The sequence below is a fragment of the Triticum aestivum genome, chromosome 7D (assembly GCF_018294505.1).
Source record: "Triticum aestivum cultivar Chinese Spring chromosome 7D, IWGSC CS RefSeq v2.1, whole genome shotgun sequence".
Lineage (NCBI taxonomy): Eukaryota > Viridiplantae > Streptophyta > Magnoliopsida > Poales > Poaceae > Triticum > Triticum aestivum.
In genome coordinates, this window is record NC_057814.1 from 443,998,090 (window position 1) to 444,017,486 (window position 19,397).

Consider the following 19,397-nt stretch of genomic DNA (forward strand, 5'->3'; position numbering starts at 1 on the left):
TGGCAATGCATCCATATTGGAAAATTGGATACATTGTTCTACTGATGATGTACCAAGGCACGGGAAGGCTCTTCCTTTTCATTGACGAGATGCCGAGTCGCCGTGATCTAGCTACTTCTAGTGGATAGTTGTGGTTGTTGGCCCCCAACCTCTTAAAATGTTCTAGCTGTTACTATATATGTTAAGTATGTAGATATGGACCATATGGTTGTCAAAACCGTGTTACGAAGATCCTCCTTTTGTCGAATAGTGTAACCACTATATATATGTTACTCAAATGCTGTTACCCAAGTTCATAAATTTTCATGGAAAGTATTAGTATCGTACACAGTTCATTGAGTTTAAGCGTGTGCCTGCTGACCAGAAGGCATTTGCAGATTAACTGTCCATATTGCAAATTCACACACATGTTAACATAAGGAAACGTATGTGTAACATACTAATCATCGCATCGTGTGTGATACTCCGCCACCGCAAGCAACTAGTTTGCATTTTTCAAAGTTTTTTGTACACACAGAATCGCACACGAAGTAACTGCATTGACCGTCTGTGTTGTAATTTCTCATCGCAAACAGTTCATCCGAGTCGGGTGTTTGCCACGTATCACACACATCTTGTTTACACGACTTGTTTGTGTTCTTTTGGCTCATCGCAAACAGTTCATCCACGTGAACTGTATGCCGCATATCACACACATCTTGATAAGTTGGCCGTTTCTGTTGTGTTCCCTAATCGAAAACAGTTCGTCCGAGTTAACCGTATGCCGTATATCGCACACACATTGATATGGATGCCCATTTCTGTTGTTCTACCTCATCGCAAACAGTTCGAATGGATTAACTGTGTGTCCTGCATCGCACACACATTGTTATGGCTGCCCGTTTCTGTTGTTCTGCCTCATCGCAGACAGTTTGAATGGATTAACCATGTGTCCTGCATCGCACACGCAACAAAAACTGAACCGTGTTTGATGGCTCCGCCATTGCAAACGTTTTGCACCTTTTTTGACGGGTTTTTACACCACCGTTTGCGATTATTGCATTGCACACAGTTTCGGCAAAGAGTCTCTAATCGTAGTGTCGCGTTAGCAGTATCCTGCAGTAGTGTATGCTCAAAACTGCGGAGGTAGAAATCAAGAAGGAGCATCAAGTGTTGTTGGTTAACAAGACCACTAGTTTCAAGAAAAAGGGCAAAGGGAAGAAGGGGAACTTCAAGAAGAATGGCAAGCAAGTTGTGACTCCCGGGAAGAAGCCCAAGTCTGGACCTAAGCCTGAAACTGAGTGCTTCTACTGCAAAGGGACTGTACACTGGAAGCGGAACTGCCCCAGTTATTTGGCGGATAAGAAGGATGGCAAAGTGAACAAAGGTATATTTGATATACATGTTATTGATGTGTACATTACTAATGCTCATAGTAGCGCTTGGATATCTGATACTGGCTCTATTGCTCATATTTGCAACTCGAAAGAGGGGCTACGGATTAAACGAAGATTGGCTAAGGACGAGTCAACGATGCGTGTCGGGAATGGTTCCAAGGTCGATGTGCTCGCCGTTGGGACGCTACCTCTACATCTACCTTCGGGATTAGTTTTAGACCTGAATAATTGTTATTTGGTTCCAGCGTTGAGCATGAACATTATATCTGGATCTTGTTTGATGCGAGACGGTTATTCATTTAAATAAGAGAATAATGGTTGTTCTATTTATATGAGTAATATCTTTTATGGTCATGCACCCTTGAAGAGTGGTCTATTTTTGTTGAATCTCGATCGTGGTGATACACATATTCATAATATTGATGCCAAAAGATGCAAAGTTGATAATGACAGTGCAACATATTTGTGGCACTGCCGTTTAGGTCATATTGGTGTAAAGCGCATGAAGAAACTCCATGCAGATGGGCTTTTGGAATCACTTGATTATGAATCATTTGATGCTTGCGAACCATGCCTCATGGGCAAGATGACTAAGACTCCATTCTCCGGAACAATAGAGCGAGCCACTGACTTATTGGAAATAATACATACTGATGTATGCGGTCCGATGAGTGTTGAGGATCGTGGCGGGTATCATTATTTTCCGACCTTCACAGATGATTTGAGCAGATATATGGGTATATCTACTTAATGAAACACAAGTCTGAAACATTTGAAAAGTTCAAATTTTTTAGAGTGAAGTGGAAAACCATCGTAACAAGAAAATAAAGTTTCTACGATCTGATCGTGGAGGCGAATATTTGAGTTACGAGTTTCATCTTCATTTAAAACAATGTGGAATAGTTTCGCAACTCACGCCACCTGGAACACCACAGCGTAATGGTGTGTCCGAACGTCGTAACCGTACTTTATTAGATATGGTGCGATCTATGATGTCTCTACCGATATAGCACTATCGTTTTGGGGTTATGCTTTAAAGACAGCTGCATTCACGTTAAATAGGGCACATCTAAATCCGTTGAGATGACACCGTATGAACTATGGTTTGGCAAGAAACCCAAGTTGTCGTTTCTTAAAGTTTGGGGTTGCGATGCTTATGTGAAAAAGCTTCAGCCTGATAAGCTCGAACCCAAATCGGAGAAATGTGTCTTCATAGGATACCCAAAGGAGATTGTTGGGTACACCTTCTATCACAGATCCGAAGGCAAAATATTCGTTGCTAAGAATGGATCCTTTCTAGAGAAGGAGTTTCTCTCGAAAGAAGTGAGTGGGAGGAAAATAGAACTTGATGAGGTAATTGTACCTTCTCTTGAATTGGAAAGTAGTGAAGGAAATATGCGTTCCTAGAGAAATCTAAGTTGAAAGATGATGGTAGCAATTACACGGACTGGGTCCGTAACATGAGGATTATCCTCATTGCTGCACAGAAGAATTACGTCTTGGAAGCACCGCTGGGTGCCAAACCCACTGCAGGAGCAACGCCAGATGTTGTGAACACCTGGCGGAGCAAAGCTGATGACTACTTGATAGTTTAGTGTGCCATGCTTTATGGCTTAGAACCGGGACTTCCATGATGTTTTGAACGTCATGGAGCATATGAGATGTTCCAGGAGTTGAAGTTAATAATTCAAGCAAATGCCCGGATTGAGAGATATGAAGTCTCCAATAAGTTCTACAGCTGCAAAATGGAGGAGAATAGTTCTGTTAGTGAGCATATACTCAGAATGTCTGGGTACCACAATCACTTGACTCAGCTGGGAGTTAATATTCTAGTTGATAGTGTCATTGACAGAGTTCTTCAATCACTGCCACCAAGCTACAAGAGCTTCGCGATGAACTATAATATGCAAGGGATGGATAAGACGATTCCCGAGCTCTTCGCAATGCTGAAAGCTGCGGAGGTAGAAATCAAGAAGGAGCATCAAGTGTTGATGGTCAACAAGACCACCAGTTTCAAGAAAAAGGGTAAAGGGAAGAAGGGGAACTTCAAGAAGAACGGCAAGCAAGTTGTTGCTCAAGTGAAGAAGCCCAAGTCTGGACCTAAGCCTGAGACTGAGTGCTTCTACTGCAAAGGGACTGTACACTGGAAGCGGAACTGCCCCAAGTATTTGGCAGACAAGAAGGATGGAAAAGTGAAAGGTATATGTGATATACATGTTACTGATGTGTACCTTACTAATGCTCGCAGTAGCGCCTGGGTATTTGATACTGGTTCTGTTGCTAATATTTGCAACTCGAAACAGGGGCTACGGATTAAGCGGAGATTGGCTAAGGACGAGGTGACGATGCGCGTGGGAAATGGTTCCAAAGTCGATGTGATCGCCGTCGGCACACTACCTCTACATCTACCTTCGGGATTAGTTTTAGACCTAAATAATTCTTATTTGGTGCCAGCGTTGAGCATGAACATTATATCTGGATCTTGTTTGATGCGAGACGATTATTCATTTAAATAAGAAAATAATGGTTGTTCTATTTATATGAGTAATATCTTTTATGGTCATGCACCCTTGATGAGTGGTCTATTTTTACTAAATCTTGATAGTAGTGATACACATGTTCATAGTATTGAAGCCAAAAGATATAAGTTTAATAATGATAATGCAACTTATTTTGGCACTGCCGTTTAGGTCATATTGGTGTAAAGCGCATGAAGAAACTCCATGCTGATGGGCTTTTGGAATCACTTGATGCTTGCGAACCATGCCTCATGGGCAAGATGACTAAGACTCCGTTCTCCGGAACAATGGAGCGAGCAACAGACTTGTTGGAAATAATACGTACTGATGTATGCGGTCCGATGAGTGTTGATGCTCGCGGTGGGTATCGTTATTTTCTTACCTTCACAGATGATTTGAGAAAATATGGGTATATCTACTTGATGAAACATAAGTCTGAAACATTTGAAAAGTTCAAAGAATTTCAGAGTGAAGTGGAAAATCATCATAAAAAGAAAATAAAGTTTATACGATCTGATTGTGGAGGAGAATATTCGAGTTACAAGTTTGGTCTTCATTTGAAACAATGCGGAATAGTTTCGCAACTCACGCCACCCGAAACACCACAGCGTAATGGTGTGTCCGAACGTCGTAATCGTAGTTTATTAGATATGGTGCGATCTATGATGTCTCTCACTGATTTACCGCTATTGTTTTGGGGTTATGCTTTAGAGACGGCTGCATTCACATTAAATAGGGCATCATCTAAATCCGTTGAGACGACACCATACGAACTGTGGTTTGGCAAGAAACCCAAGTTGTCATTTCTTAAAGTTTGGGGCTGCGATGCTTATGTAAAAAAGCTTCAACCTGATAAGCTCGAACCCAAATTGGAGAAATGTGTCTTCATAGGATACCCAAAGGAGACTGTTGGGTACACCTTCTATCACAGATCCGAAGGAAAAATATTCGTTGCTAAGAATGGATCCTTTCTAGAGAAGGAGTTTCTCTCGAAAGAAGTGAGTGGGAGGAAAGTAGAACTTGACGAGGTAATTGTACCTACTCCCTTATTCGAAAGTAGTTTGTCACATAAATCAGTTCAAGTGATTCCTACACCAGTAAGTGAGGAAGCTAATGATGATGATCATGAAACTTCTAATCAAATTACTACCGAACCTCGTAGGTCAACCAGAGTAAGATCCGCACCAGAGTGGTACGGTAATCCTGTTCTGGAAGTCATGTTACTTGACCATGACGAACCTATGAACTGTGAGGAAGCGGTGATGAGCCCAGATTCTGCAAAATGGCTTGAGGCCATGAAATCTGAGATGGGATCCATGTATGAGAACAAAGTGTGGACTTTGGTTGACTTGCCCGATGATGGACAAGCCATAGAGAATAAATGGATCTTCAAGAAGAAGACTGACGCTGACGGTAATGTGTCACGACCGATTTTTCAATAAAATAATTATTGAGAAACCAATCCCTGTTACGGACCAGCGAGGAAGAATTCCTTCTCACTGATAGACAATACATTGGTCACAGAAGAAAAATACCAGGAGTACTAAATATAATACAAGGTTGAGCAGAGACTGCCCAACAATTTATTACATGCACGCCGATAAAACAATACGGCGGTTAGGGTGGCAAACTACTAGCTCACGATAAAAACGGTGGTGGAAATGTCATCGCGAGGCGAGTGACATGATTCCAGAATACTACAACTCTTCGAGTGTCGGAGTGAGGCTCGAGAAGACTTATTGCGGGTGGCGGAAGCGTAAACGATACAAGTGACCAATATCCGGGATCGCGCAGGACTGACTGGGACTCCTCTAGGCGTCGGACGCGCTATCAAACTCTTCATCCAAGAGATCGCCTTCGTCAACATCTGGCCAAATCAACAAGCCAGGTGAGTACTATGAAAGTACTCGCAAGACAGTTCGGACATAAGGTATAACAAATGCAAACATGAAGCACATGAATAAATTAACCAGTGCGATCAGACACAGAGATAATAAATACTGGGTGCCAAGCGAGGGTCTGAATGACGCCTCGAGCGGAAACTGCAGAATAGTAATGCTGGTGCCAAACGAGTGTCTGAAAGACTCCTCGAGAGGAAAATGCGGAATAATAATACAGGTGCCAAACGAGTGTCTGAAAGACTCCTCGAGAGGAAAATGCGGAATAATAATACAGGTGCCAAACGAGTGTCTGAAAGACTCCTCGAGAGGAAAATGCGGGATAATAATACAGGCGCCAAACGAGTGTCTGAAAGACTCCTCGAGAGGAAAATGCGGAATAATAATACAGGTGCCAAACGAGGGTCTGAAAGACTCCTCGAGAGGAAAATGCGGAATAATAATACAGGTGCCAAACGAGTGTCTGAAAGACTCCTCGAGAGGAAAATGCGGAATAATAATACAGGTGCCAAACGAGTGTCTGAAAGACTCCTCGAGCGGAAAATGCAGAATAATAATGCCACAGTCGGGCGTCGGGGCGACACCACATAAAGGGCTTATAACCGAAAGTAAAGACAGTGCATGCCGCAGTCGGACGTCTGAGCGACATCCCATAAAGGGCTTATATCGAAAAGTGAGAAACGAGTACACGCCACAGTCGGACGTCTGCGCGACGTCACATAAAGGGCTTATGTCACAACTCATTAATACAATAGCTCGGAGACATAAATTATCACAAGCATGAGACACAAAATAAAGTTAGTCCATCAACTGGAATAACAATAAATCTGAGATTTTACCGCTTGAGCTTGTTCACCGGGGGCAAGATTTTCACACGGATAGATTTGGACGTAAAGTCTACATTACTGATCATGGATACGATGATTTGGAAGGAATTGACTCTGCAGAGTTTGTACTTAACCACAGCCAACGGATTTCAGTAGTCACGGGGACTAGTTCCGTCTACGGTGTTCTGGAAGGAACACGTCTAACCAGTACACACCCAATTTAACCATCCGAAGCCAGGGATCACCCTCGGCAACATTCAGGAAAAACCCTGAGTCGGGGAGGCTACAACCTCGCGTAGCATGGGATCAAATTTCTATACGCGCGCTATAAGGGGGTGCCCCCCCTCTCGGTCCCAACCGGAAACACCCATGCCCCCTGACCGAATGACTGGCTTTAATCCTGGGCCAAGGTACCATCATCCCGGCCTCTCTGTTTGGTGTGTACACGGAAAGAGGTTACCAACTTACTAAACCGTATCCTGGCAATGAGACATGTGGTAGCACGGAAAGGGGAAGGGACGATAACACGGCTCCAACCATGTTAACGTCGGAAAGGTCGGATGACACAAGGCTGGCATGCTACAACAGTACCACCTTGCTGCCCTTCATGTCACCACATGATTAGGCCACCTCTCATCAGAGGTCATCGCAACTTTGGAACATGCGGGAAAAGATCGATAACGTGGCTCCAACCATGTTAACGTCGAAGAGAGTCGGATGACGCAAGGCTGGCATGCTACAACAGTACCACCTTGCTGCCCTTCATGTCACTACATGATTAGGCCACCTCTCATCAGAGGTCATCGCAACTTTGGAACAACCGGGTCGTTGCCTTACAAGCAACGAGATATTTATCGACACTCACATGCCACGCACAAACTTTCACATGAACATGCAAAACATCTGCCATATCAAATGTTCAAACATGCTTGCCTGGTTCGGAGAAGTCGGAGTCTAGCTCGGCGAAGTTCGCGGCTCCGTCCCCTCTCCCAGAACCTACGGCAATCACGAAACGGGGTACTAACGTGAAAACCAACACATGCACAGAAACTTTGCCAAATATTTTTCAAATAAATCCCATAAAAAACTAGACAAAATTTGGAGATTGACAGAAAAAGAATCTCTCAAAAATACCTTTTCATTAAAAAGTTATAAAGGTTTCTGTCCAGGGACCTTTCTGTAATGAAACAGAAAAGTTCCAGGGTTTTAACTGAGAAAACAGAAAACGCTTCGGCTGGGAATGCGCAAGTGCAAGGAGAAAACGTATTTTTCCCGAAGGCGCCAACAGAAAACGGTTCGGGGAAATAAAACAGAGGCTGACACGCGGGGCCCGCATGTCAGGTTTGAAAGTTCGCCGGCGCCCGAAGACGGCGATGGACGCCGGCGTCGAACCACGGTGAGTTAGGAGAAACGGAGGGTACCAAGAGCTTCAGCGTCTTCTTCCGCGTCGGTGGGTGGTGGACTCGTCCAAAGGGGAGCACCACGTCGACGGCGACACTATCTCCGGCGGACGGCGGTTCGGGTGAGGTTGGGGAACTCCGGTGGAGGGCTGCAAAGTACGAATTGGGGCGCGGGTCAGAACGGGTGATGCAAGGAGAAGCTACTGGCAAGAGAATGGGGGCTGCGGAGCACACACGGGGGCGAATCGGGCTGGATCCCGTGGCGGATCGCGGCGGCCGGAGTCGAAGAAGGAGACCCCCTCGCGGCTCTTCCAGTGGCTGGGCGTGCTCTAGGGGAAGTGTAGGGCTGGTGGGTGCTCGAGTTGAAGCTCGGGGCCCCTATTTATAGGCAGATCGACGGGGTGGCCGTGAACGGAGAATCTCCGGCGAGCGATTACGGCGGAGCAGTGGGTTGGCAGAGGGTTTGAGCGGTCGGGCAGCATCAGTGGGTGTTACGGGACTCGTTTTGCAGCTAAACGGAGCTGGCCCTGGCGTAATGGCGTCTGCCCACGGTGAGGTGACCGCACGGGCTCAACGGCGGCAGAGAGCGCGCTCCGCGCCCTGGGGTTCACGACGAGAGCGGCAGCGCATTCGGGGGAGTGGACGGCCACGCGGCGGGCTCCGGTGGTTTGGGCGGCGCTGGGTGGAGTCGGCGGCGCCGTGTCTCCCGCTGGCGTCCGCAAAGCCGCCGCCGGCGTCGGTCACGGGGCGGCGCACCTTCTGCTGCTCGTCGCCGACGCCCGCAAGATGCCAGGCACTCCTGCGGTGCAGGAACAAGTGGGCGAGGACGAGGAGCAAGGCGACGCGAGGGTACTGGCGAGATCGACGCCCGTTTCTGAAGAAAACGACAGCAACCACTTAACTGAACTCTGAACTTACTGAATCTTGACAGTGACCAAGCATTGCAGGTGTTCGACAGTAGGTTTTGGTAAAGAGATAAATTTTTCTGGAGCTGTAACTTGGTGAGATGATCACTCAAAGCACCCAGGGGCTGCATGAATTTATTTGGAATTTTTGGAGAAAGTTTTGAATGAATTTCACCAAATTTGGCAAATCTGGTCCAAACTTGCAGCTGATGTAGTTTGAAATTTTTGAACTGGAGACCAGTGGATCTTCATGGTTCTAGGTTGAGGGTTCAAAGGACTAGGAGGGGAAAGAAGTTTGGTGGCAAAAATCAAAACAGAAAAAGGAGTTCCTTTGTAAATCTCCAAGTGCTACAAGAGAAGACATAAATTTGTTTGAATAGAGTTTGAATGGAAATGATCACATGAGGAGGTTCAACTTGCTGGATTTGATGCAAATCATGATCCAAAGGTGAGGGAAGGGTTAGGAGAGAGGATTTGCACTAATGCCATGGCAAGAAGGAATAGTTGAAAGTGGCAAAGGACTTTCCAAAAGCCATAGTGCAAATTCAAGAAAAGGTTTTCAAAAGTTATTCTCTCAAATGAAAAACATTTTGACTTGAGCCCAAATGAAGAGCAAGAACTCCCTAGGTCAAAGGCAGATCTTGGGTGAATTCAAATAAAATTTTTGCCATAAAGAAAAAAAAATATTTGAGAGTGAGAGTTCTCTTGAAGAAACTTTTTAAATCACTCCCTTCAAGTCAAATAAAAATCTTTTTTGAAAAATCCAAATAAAAACTTGGGTGTCACAACACCTACCCCCTTAGGAAAAATCTCGTCCTCGAGATTTCTGCTGATCCTCAAATAGATATGGATACTCTGCTCGGAGGAAATCTTCCCTTTCCCATGTGGCTTCATCCTCAGCGTGGTTGCTCCACTGGACCCTGAAAAACTTTGTCGTTTTCTGACGGGTCCTCCGTTCAGACCCTTCTAAAATCTTTACTGGCCTTTCTCTGTAGGTGAGATCTGGTTGCATATCAATGTCCTCATGAGGTACATGTTTCTCCGGGTTACTCACACATTTCCTCAACTGCGAGACGTGGAATACGTCATGGACGTCTGATAGCTCCTTGGGCAGGTCTAGTTGGTAGGCTACCGTGCCTCTTCGTGCCTTCACACAAAATGGTCCAATAAATCTTGGGGCTAGCTTCCCCTTAATTTTGAACCGTTGCAGACCCCTCATAGGAGATACTCGGAGGTATACGGAATCACCAGGTTCAAAGCTGACCTCACGATGCTTCTGATCATAGTAGCTCTTTTGTCGGCTCTGTGCTGTCTTGAGTCTGTCCCTGATTTGTTTAACTTTTTCCTCGGCCTCCTTAAGCATATCTGGGCCGAAGATACGGCTGTCACCTGTTTCTGACCAATTCAATGGGGTACGACACCTCCGTCCGTACAATGCTTCAAAGGGTGCCATTTGCAAGCTGGCTTGGTAACTGTTGTTGTACGCAAATTCGGCATACGGCAAACTCTCTTCCCAACTGGATCCATAGGTGAGCACACAGGCTCTTAGCATATCCTCTAGGATTTGGTTTACACGTTCTGTTTGTCCATCTGTCTGAGGGTGGTATGCTGTACTGAAAGCTAGTTGCGTGCCCAGAGCTTGTTGTAGGTGATCCCAAAATTTGGAGACGAATTGGGTGCCTCGGTCTGATATTATAGTCTTTGGGACTCCGTGCAAGCAAACTATACGAGAGAGATAGAGTTTTGCCAGTCTTTGTGTGGAGTAGGTAGTCTTCACGGGAATGAAGTGAGCAACCTTGGTTAGTCGGTCTGTGATGACCCAGATGGCGTCATTTCCACGCTGTGATCGGGGTAATCCGACAATGAAGTCCATTCCGATTTCATCCCATTTCCACTCCGGTATCCTGTTAGGCTGGAGTAGCCCTGCTGGCTTTTGGTGCTCGGCCTTGATGCGCTGACATGAATCGCAACAAGCAACGAATGTGGCTATATCTCTTTTCATACCGTGCCACCAAAATCTTTCCTGAATGTCCTTGTACATTTTGGTTCCTCCAGGATGTATCGAGTATGGAGCGGTGTGGCTCTCCGTCAAGATCTGTTGCTTGAGTTCCTCAATGTTAGGTACGCAAAGTCTGTCCCGGTACCATAATGTTCCTTCACTGTCCGTGACGAATTCTGAAGTCTTACTACGGTTCATTTTCTTCTTTATGCCTTCGATACTGGGATGTCCCTGTTGAGCCTTCTTGATTTGTTCCACTAGGGTGGGTTGTATCTCCAGGTTCGATATGGTGCCCTCAGAGACTAACATCATGTTGAGCCGAGTGAACTCTCGCTGAAACTCAGGCCTCAAGTTCTGCTGACCGTCACTGTCCGGGCTGGGGTTTCGGCTAAGGGCATCGGCCACTACATTTGCTTTTCCTGGGTGGTAGTGGATGCCGACGTCATAGTCTTTGACTAGTTCCAACCAGCGTCGTTGGCGTAAATTCAGCTCTGGCTGTGTGAAGATATATTTGAGGCTCTTATGGTCCGTATATATTTCACAGCGATTTCCCAACAGAAAGTGCCTCCACTCCTTGAGTGCATGTATAACTGCTGCTAGTTCCAAGTCATGTGTTGGGTAATTTTCCTCATGTTTTCGCAGCTGTCTGGAGGCATATGCGACAACCTTGCCATCCTGCATTAGCACACATCCGAGACCTTTTCGGGACGCGTCACAATACACCTCAAAGCTCTTGTGTATGTCTGGTACGGTTAAGACTGGTGCGGTTGTTAGCTTCTTCTTGAGTTCTTGGAAGCTCTGCTCACATGCTTCCGTCCATACGAATTTCTTGTCCTTCTTGAGTAACTGTGTTATAGGTTTTGCCACAGTGGAGAATCCTTCAATAAACCTCCTGTAATACCCGGCCATTCCTAGGAAACTCCGCACATCTGTAACATTCGCGGGTGGCTTCCAGTCCAGTATGGCCTTGACTTTTCCTGGGTCTACGGCCACGCCTTCTTGGTTCAAAATATGGCCCAAGAAACCAACTTGTCTTAGCCAAAAATCGCATTTGCTAAACTTGGCATACAACTGATGCTTCCTCAATTCTCCCAAAACCATTCTGAGGTGCTCAGCATGCTCTTCTGGTGTCCTTGAGTAAACCAGAATGTCGTCAATGAATACCACCACAAATTTGTCCATGAATTTCATGAATACTTTGTTCATGAGGTGGACGAAATATGCGGGGGCGTTCGTTAGTCCAAAAGGCATCACTGTGAACTCGTACAACCCATATCTGGAAGTGAATGCTGTCTTGGGGATATCCTCTGTTCGTACTTTCAGTTGATGGTATCCTGATCTCAAATCAATCTTTGAAAATACTTTAGCTTGTGCGAGCTGGTCAAACAAATCATTTATCCGTGGCATCGGGTATTTGTTTTTGATGGTGACCACATTGAGGGCTCGATAGTCTATGCATAGTCTCAGTGTCCCATCCTTCTTCTTGGCGAACAATACGGGCGAACCCCATGGTGAGGAGCTAGCTCGTATAAACCCCTTGTCCAGTAATTCCTTTATCTGCTTCTTCAACTCCACCAATTCTGAGGGTGCCATTCTATATGGCTTCTTATAAATGGGAGCGGTGCCAGGTGCTAATTCAATGCTGAATTCGATCTCTCGGTCTGGTGGCATACCTGGTAGTTCTTCCGGGAACACATCAGGGAACTCGCATACCACTGGCACTTTTCTTAATTCTGCGATGTCCATCTTGTTCAGTTTTGGTTTCTGTGATCGTGGCCTTTCTTGAGCGGAAACTCTTATAGTCTTGCCGTGATGGTGAGTGAGAATCACTGTCCGATTGAAACAGTCGATGAATCCTTTGTTGGTGGTTAACCAGTCCATTCCTAAAATGACATCCAGTCCTTTACTTTCCAACACGATGAGATTCGCGTGGAATGGTAGTCCTTCGAACTCAATGAGCACTCCTTGGCAGTAACCCTGAGCAATTTGCTTATTTCCGGGGGACTTGATGATCATAGATTTTTCCAAGGGGAGTATCGGAAAACCATGTTGCGAAACAAAACTCTTCGAAACGAACGAATGGGAAGCTCCAGAATCAAACAAGACCGCGGCAGGTACTGTGTTGACAGGGAACGTACCGAGCACGATGTCTGGGGTATTCTGCGCTTCTTCCCTGGTCACATGGTTCAAGTGACCCTTCCTGTGGTTGTTGCTGGGATTGAAGTTGTTGCGCTTGGGGGCTGGATTGTTTCCACCATTGTTCGGCTTGGGTGCCGAGTCTCTTGGCTTCGGGCACTGTTTAGCATAATGCCCTTGTTGACCACAAGCATAGTAGGTGACCCCTGGACGGTATGTGAACTCCTTGTCTCTGGCATGAAATTGTCCGACGGGTCTTGGCTCAGTAGTCGTGGATCTCCTCGTGTCTGTCCTTGGGACCTCAGTCTTGCCTCGGTTGCTGCGGGCAAGAGTCGTCTTGTCCCTCTTCCGCTTGCGGATATCTTCCAGACTACGGCGCTCATTCTCCAGGGTGATGGCCTTGTCCACCAGCGTCTTAAAATCCGGAAAGGTGTGTACAATCAGTTGGCATCTTAATGCTGGTGCCAGGCCGTCCAGGAATTTTTCCATCTTCTTGTTTTCTGTCATGTGCTCGTCGTAGGCATAACGAGACAGTTGGGTAAACTGGCCGTTGTATTCTGTGACGGTCATGCCTCTTTGCTTCAGGTCATCAAACTCTCTCTTCTTGATCTTTAGGATGCTCCTGGGAATGTGTGCCCCACGGAAGCCTTCCTTGAATTTTCCCAGGTGATGTTGTGTTCCCTGGGGTGCATGTGAAGGAAGTTTTCCCACCATGCAGCGGCTGCTCCAGTAAGGTAGTGTGGTGCATAAAGCACCTTCTCATGATCTGAGCATTGAGCGATAATCAGTTTCCTTTCAATCTCGCGAAGCCAATCATCGGCTTCCAGTGGCCTGTCGGTGTGAGCAAAAGTTGAGGGGCGAGTCTTCTGTAACTCAGATAACTTGGAATGTGGTTGATAGGGTTCACGGTGGTTTCCCATATTGATGACATGGTTCATCATCTCCTGGTGCTGTTGCTGGCTTTGCTCGAAGAGACGGCATACCTGAGATAGTGCCGCTTTGCTGTCCTGTTGGCTGGACTGACCCTGAGTGAAATTGTTGCTGGTCTGTGTTCCGTAAACCTCTTCTGGCTGATTGGGCATAGAGCGAGTCCAAGGGCGAGACATTTTTCCAGTCTGGGGTATCATTTGCAAAACCCATGAGAAAAACTGTGTAGCGCAGGAAAACCCGTGCAAAGGCAATAGTCCAAAAAGGCTTCAAGGTTTTCAAGAAACACAAATGATTTTCACGGAGAAGAAGTGCTTAACACAAATCTTACATGCGAAAGCAAACACAAGATACAGCACTCAGGTTGTGCGTACACAATCCTGACATGTTATTAAAAACTAGCGTACTACTCCGGAAGGCAGCAAACACACCAATACAAACTAGCGTACAGATTAAAAAAACAACACATCATACAAGCAGGCATAACACGCGGCTACTCGGTGCTCTCAGTCGGAGATGGTGAAGATCTCCTTCCCCTTGCCGAGGGCAAGGCTCAGCGGTCCAGGAGAATCAACCTCCTCCTCTCTAGCTGGTTCCTGGCGTGCGACGCTGCGCTGCGGTGATGGTGCGGGGGCGACTGGCGGTAGAGCGCGTGCGGCAGGCGGTGCGGCTCTGACTGGAGTAGGAGCGATGACTCGGTCGAACTCCTCAGTGGTAGGCAGACGGCGAGCAGTGGCCAAAACGGCCGGTGCATACGAGGCTGAAGACGAGACGATTGTCAGAGGCGGCGCCGTGTGGAGAAGCTCCTTCCTGCTGGCAGGACCGCCCCAGACTAAGTCCATGCGGGCAGCCACAAGATCATCTACGAGGTTGTCGAAAGACTCCTCCAGAGCCTTGAGATACTCCACAACCATCTCGATGGCTTCATCTCGCTCTCCCCGATGGCAGGCGAACGCATAGTGGCTAGTGTAAGGCACATGGCATGGGAGGTAGCGGTAGCGACGAGTCTTCATCGTAGGAAGGATGTCCCGAAGGCGAGCTATCGCCTCACGGGCAGCCATCTGCATGGCATGCCTCTCCGTAGGCATGGCCCTTCCCGTAAAACGGAAATGGCGAGCAGCAGATCGTCCTCCCCTGAATTGCACCACAGCCTGGTGCATAGACACGTTGTCACTGAGCTTGTGCTGATAGAGTGTGAACTCCGGGCGAGCTGCTGGCCCGATCGCGAGCTTGAGGATGGAGACGAGGAGCTTGGGTGAATTCAAATAAAAAAATTTCCATAAAGAAAAAAAAATATTTGAGAGTGAGAGTTCTCTTGAAGAAACTTTTTAAATCACTCCCTTCAAGTCAAATAAAAATCTTTTTTGAAAAATCCAAATAAAAACTTGGGTGTCACATAATGTTACTGTCTACAAAGCTCGACTTGTTGCGAAAGGTTTTCGACAAGTTCTAGGAGTTGACTACGATGAGACCTTCTCACCCGTAGTGATGCTTAAGTCTGTCTGAATCATGTTAGCAATTGCCGCATTTTATGATTATGAAATTTGGCAAATGGATGTCAAAACTTCATTCCTTAATGGATATCTTAAAGAAGAGTTGTATATGATGCAACAAGAAGGGTTTGTCGATCCAAAAGGTGCTAACAAAGTGTGCAAGCTCCAGCGATCCATTTATGGACTGGTGCAAGCCTCTCGGAGTTGGAATATACGCTTTGATAGTGTGATCAAATCATATGGTTTTATACAAACTTTTGGAGAAGCCTGTATTTACAAGAAAGTGAGTGGGAGCTCTATAACATTTTTGATATTATATGTGGATGACATATTGTTGATTGGAAATGATACTGAATTTCTGAATAACATAAAGGGATACTTGAATAAGATTTTTTCAATGGAAGACCTCGGTGAAGCTGCTTATATATTGGGCATCAAGATCTATAGAGATAGATCAAGATGCTTAATTGGAATTTCACAAAGCACATACCTTGATAAAGTTTTGAAGAAGTTCAAAATGGATCAAGCAAAGAAAGGGTTCTTGCCTGTGTTACAAGGTGTGAAGTTGAGTCAGACTCAATGTCCGACCACTGCAGAAGATAGAGAGAAAATGAAAGTCATTCCCTATGCTTCAGCCATATGTTCTATCATGTATGCAATGCTATGTACTAGACCTGATGTGTGCCTTGCTATTAGTTTAGCACGGAGGTACAAAAGTAATCCAGGAGTGGATCACTGGACAGCAGTCAAGAACATCCTGAAAAACCTGAAAAGTACTAAGGATATGTTTCTCGTTTATGGAGGTGACAAAGAGCTCGTCGTAAACGGTTACATCGATGCAAGCTTTGACACTGATCCAGATGACTCTAAGTCACAGACCGGATACGTATTTTTATTGAATGGTGGAGCTGTCAGTTGGTGCAGTTCCAAGCAGAGCGTCGTGGCGGGATCTACGTGTGAAGTGGAGTACATAGATGCTTCGAAAGCAGCAAATGAGGGAGTCTGGATGAAGGAGTTCATATCCGATCTAGGTGTCATACCTAGTGCATCGGGTCCAATGAAAATCTTTTGTGATAATACTGGTGCAATTGCCTTGGCAAAGGAATCCAGATTTCACAAGAGAACCAAGCACATCAAGAGACGCTTCAACTCCATCCGCGACCAAGTCAAGGACGGAGACATAGAGATTTGCAAGATACATACGGATCTGAATGTTGTAGACCCGTTGACTAAGCCTCTCTCACGAGCAAAACATGATCAGCACCAAGACTCCATGGGTGTTAGAATCATTACAATGTAATCTAGATTATTGACTCTAGTGCAAGTGGGAGACTGAAGGAAATATGCCCTGGAGGCAATAATAAAGTTGTTATTTATATTTCCTTATATCATGATAAATGTTTATTATTCATGCTAGAATTGTATTAACCAGAAACTTAGTACATGTGTGAATATATGGACAAACAGAGTGTCACTACTATGCCTCTACTTGACTAGCTCATTAATCAAAGATGGTTAAGTTTCCTAGCCATGGACAAAGAGTTGTCATTTGATGAACGAGATCACATCATTAGAGAATGATGTGATTGACTTGACCCATCCGTTAGCTTAGCACTATGATCATTTAGTTTATTGCTATTGCTTTCTTCATAACTTATACATGTTCCTATGACTATGAGATTATGCGACTACCGAATACCGGAGGAACACTTAGTGTGCTATCAAACGTCACAACGTGACTGGGTGACTATAAAGATGCTCTACATGTGTCTCCGATGGTGCTTGTTGAGTTGGCATAAATCGAGATTAGGACTTGTCACTCCGATTGTCGGAGAGGTATCTCTGGGCCCTCTCGGTAATGCACATCAATATACGCCTTGCAAACAATGTGACTAATGAGTTAGTTACGGGATGTTGCATTACGGAACGAGTAAAGAGGCTTGTCGGTAACGAGATTGAACTAGATATGATGATACCGACGATCGAATCTCGGGCAAGTAACATACCGATGACAAAGGGAACAACGTATGTTGTTATGCAGTTTGACCGATAAAGATCTTTGTAGAATATGTAGGAACCAACATGAGCATCCAGGTTCCGCTATTGGTTATTGACCGGAGACGAGTTCTCGAACCCGTAGGGTCCACACGCTTAATGTTCGGTGACGATCGATATTATGAGTTTATGTGTTTTGATGAACCGAAGGTTGTTCGGAGTCCCGGATGTGATCACGGATGAAAGGACATGCGGTGCCCCCATGTGTGGTTTTGGTAATTGATGACATTCTCTATGGAATAATGGTTGCATTGAGTTATATTTGAAGGATTTTTCCATAGGCATTTCTTGAAGTTCATGTGTTGGTTTCAAGGAGTTTATGTGTTGACCAAGGTGCTATTAAGGAATTATCCAAAGATTGGTCATGTGAGTGTTGAGCTTATTGCAAGCATGTCTTGAAGAAGAAGATTGTGTGATCATTCATGTTTACCTTCAAGACATCATCCAAACGAAGAGAGTTGGAAAGATTAAAGGTTGATCAAGACTAAGTCAAGTGTGAATCATGTTGATCAACTCACAAAGCGTAGAAGATGTACCGAGAGGGATCAAGTGATCCCATGGTATGGTAAGCATTGTCCATTGCACTTTGTGTACTAACCCATGGTCTATGTGAGAGTTCTATGTGGGGTTAGGTACGTGTCCATGGGCTTGCGTCAAGAGGAAGATATCATACAACCCATGGAAAGGATGACATCAAGTGGTGATCGTCATCAAGATTGCCGTGTGCAAGTTCAAGTGGAGCATCATGAAGAGATCAAGTGCTTGAAGCTTGCCATCCATTGTGGTGTCAATGGACTTGTGAAGATGTGCCAAAGAGTGGCTCACCCATAGTGGAGTATGGGGGAGCAATCATCTAGTCTCCATCGACCCAACGCAATCAAGAAAGGTGGTCCATTTTGAGGAGGACAAGATCATCATCATCTAGCTCAAGTGGATCATGGGCAAGGCAAAGGTTTGCCCTTGATAGGTTTTCTATTTTACCGGTCTCATGGTGGTAGTTGGGAGACCGGGTTATAGGATCATTTGTCGTACTATCAAGGGGGGCTCTCAAGTTGGTAGCTTGATTGTATCGTTAGTAGAGAGCTCAAACCATTGCATCCTTGCACCATGTTTCTTGGTTCTTGTTTGGTTCTCTTTGTGAGTCTTAGAGCTTATGGTCATCTTGATGACAAGCTCGAGTTCATCGAAAATGGAGTTCACATGCTTCTTCTATTGCATTTTCGGTGTTGGAGGTTTTACCGGTCTTATTCGAGGAAGGGTTCTCACCATTTTCTTATGGGCCTTTTCTAATTTGCTTGTTATTGTTATTTCTATCAAGATTGTGTTAGCCCTTGTCGCTAGCTTTCCAACAAACTTGGTTTCGTTGAATTCAGAGTCCGTTTGCAGAAGTTGTGTTAGTTTTGGTGTCCTTATAAAAGCTGTAGTGGTACTACCGCTCGTGGGAGCGGTACTACCGCTTGGAGCGGTACTACCGCGGCTACTTCCATGGCTACTTCCGCTCCGGACCAAAAACTCGTCACAAGTCCAGCGGTCGTAGGCACGGATGTATTTTTTTAGGACCACTCGCAAGCAGTAGTTCCGCTACCCTTAGCAGTAGTACCGCTACCCCTAGCGGTAGTACCATGAGGACGAGCGGTAGTACCGCTCTGTGCGGGCTGTGAGCATAACGGTTGGATTTTTCCCCACCTATAAAAGGGGGTCTTCTTCCCCAATGAACCTAATCCTTTGAGCTCGTGTTCTTCCCCCATTGTTGACCTTCTTCGAGCTTGCTAACTCTCAATCCCTCCATGGATTCTTGCTAGTTTTCGAGGGAAAAGAGAGAGGAGATCTAGATCCACATTTCCACCAATCACTTTCTCCTC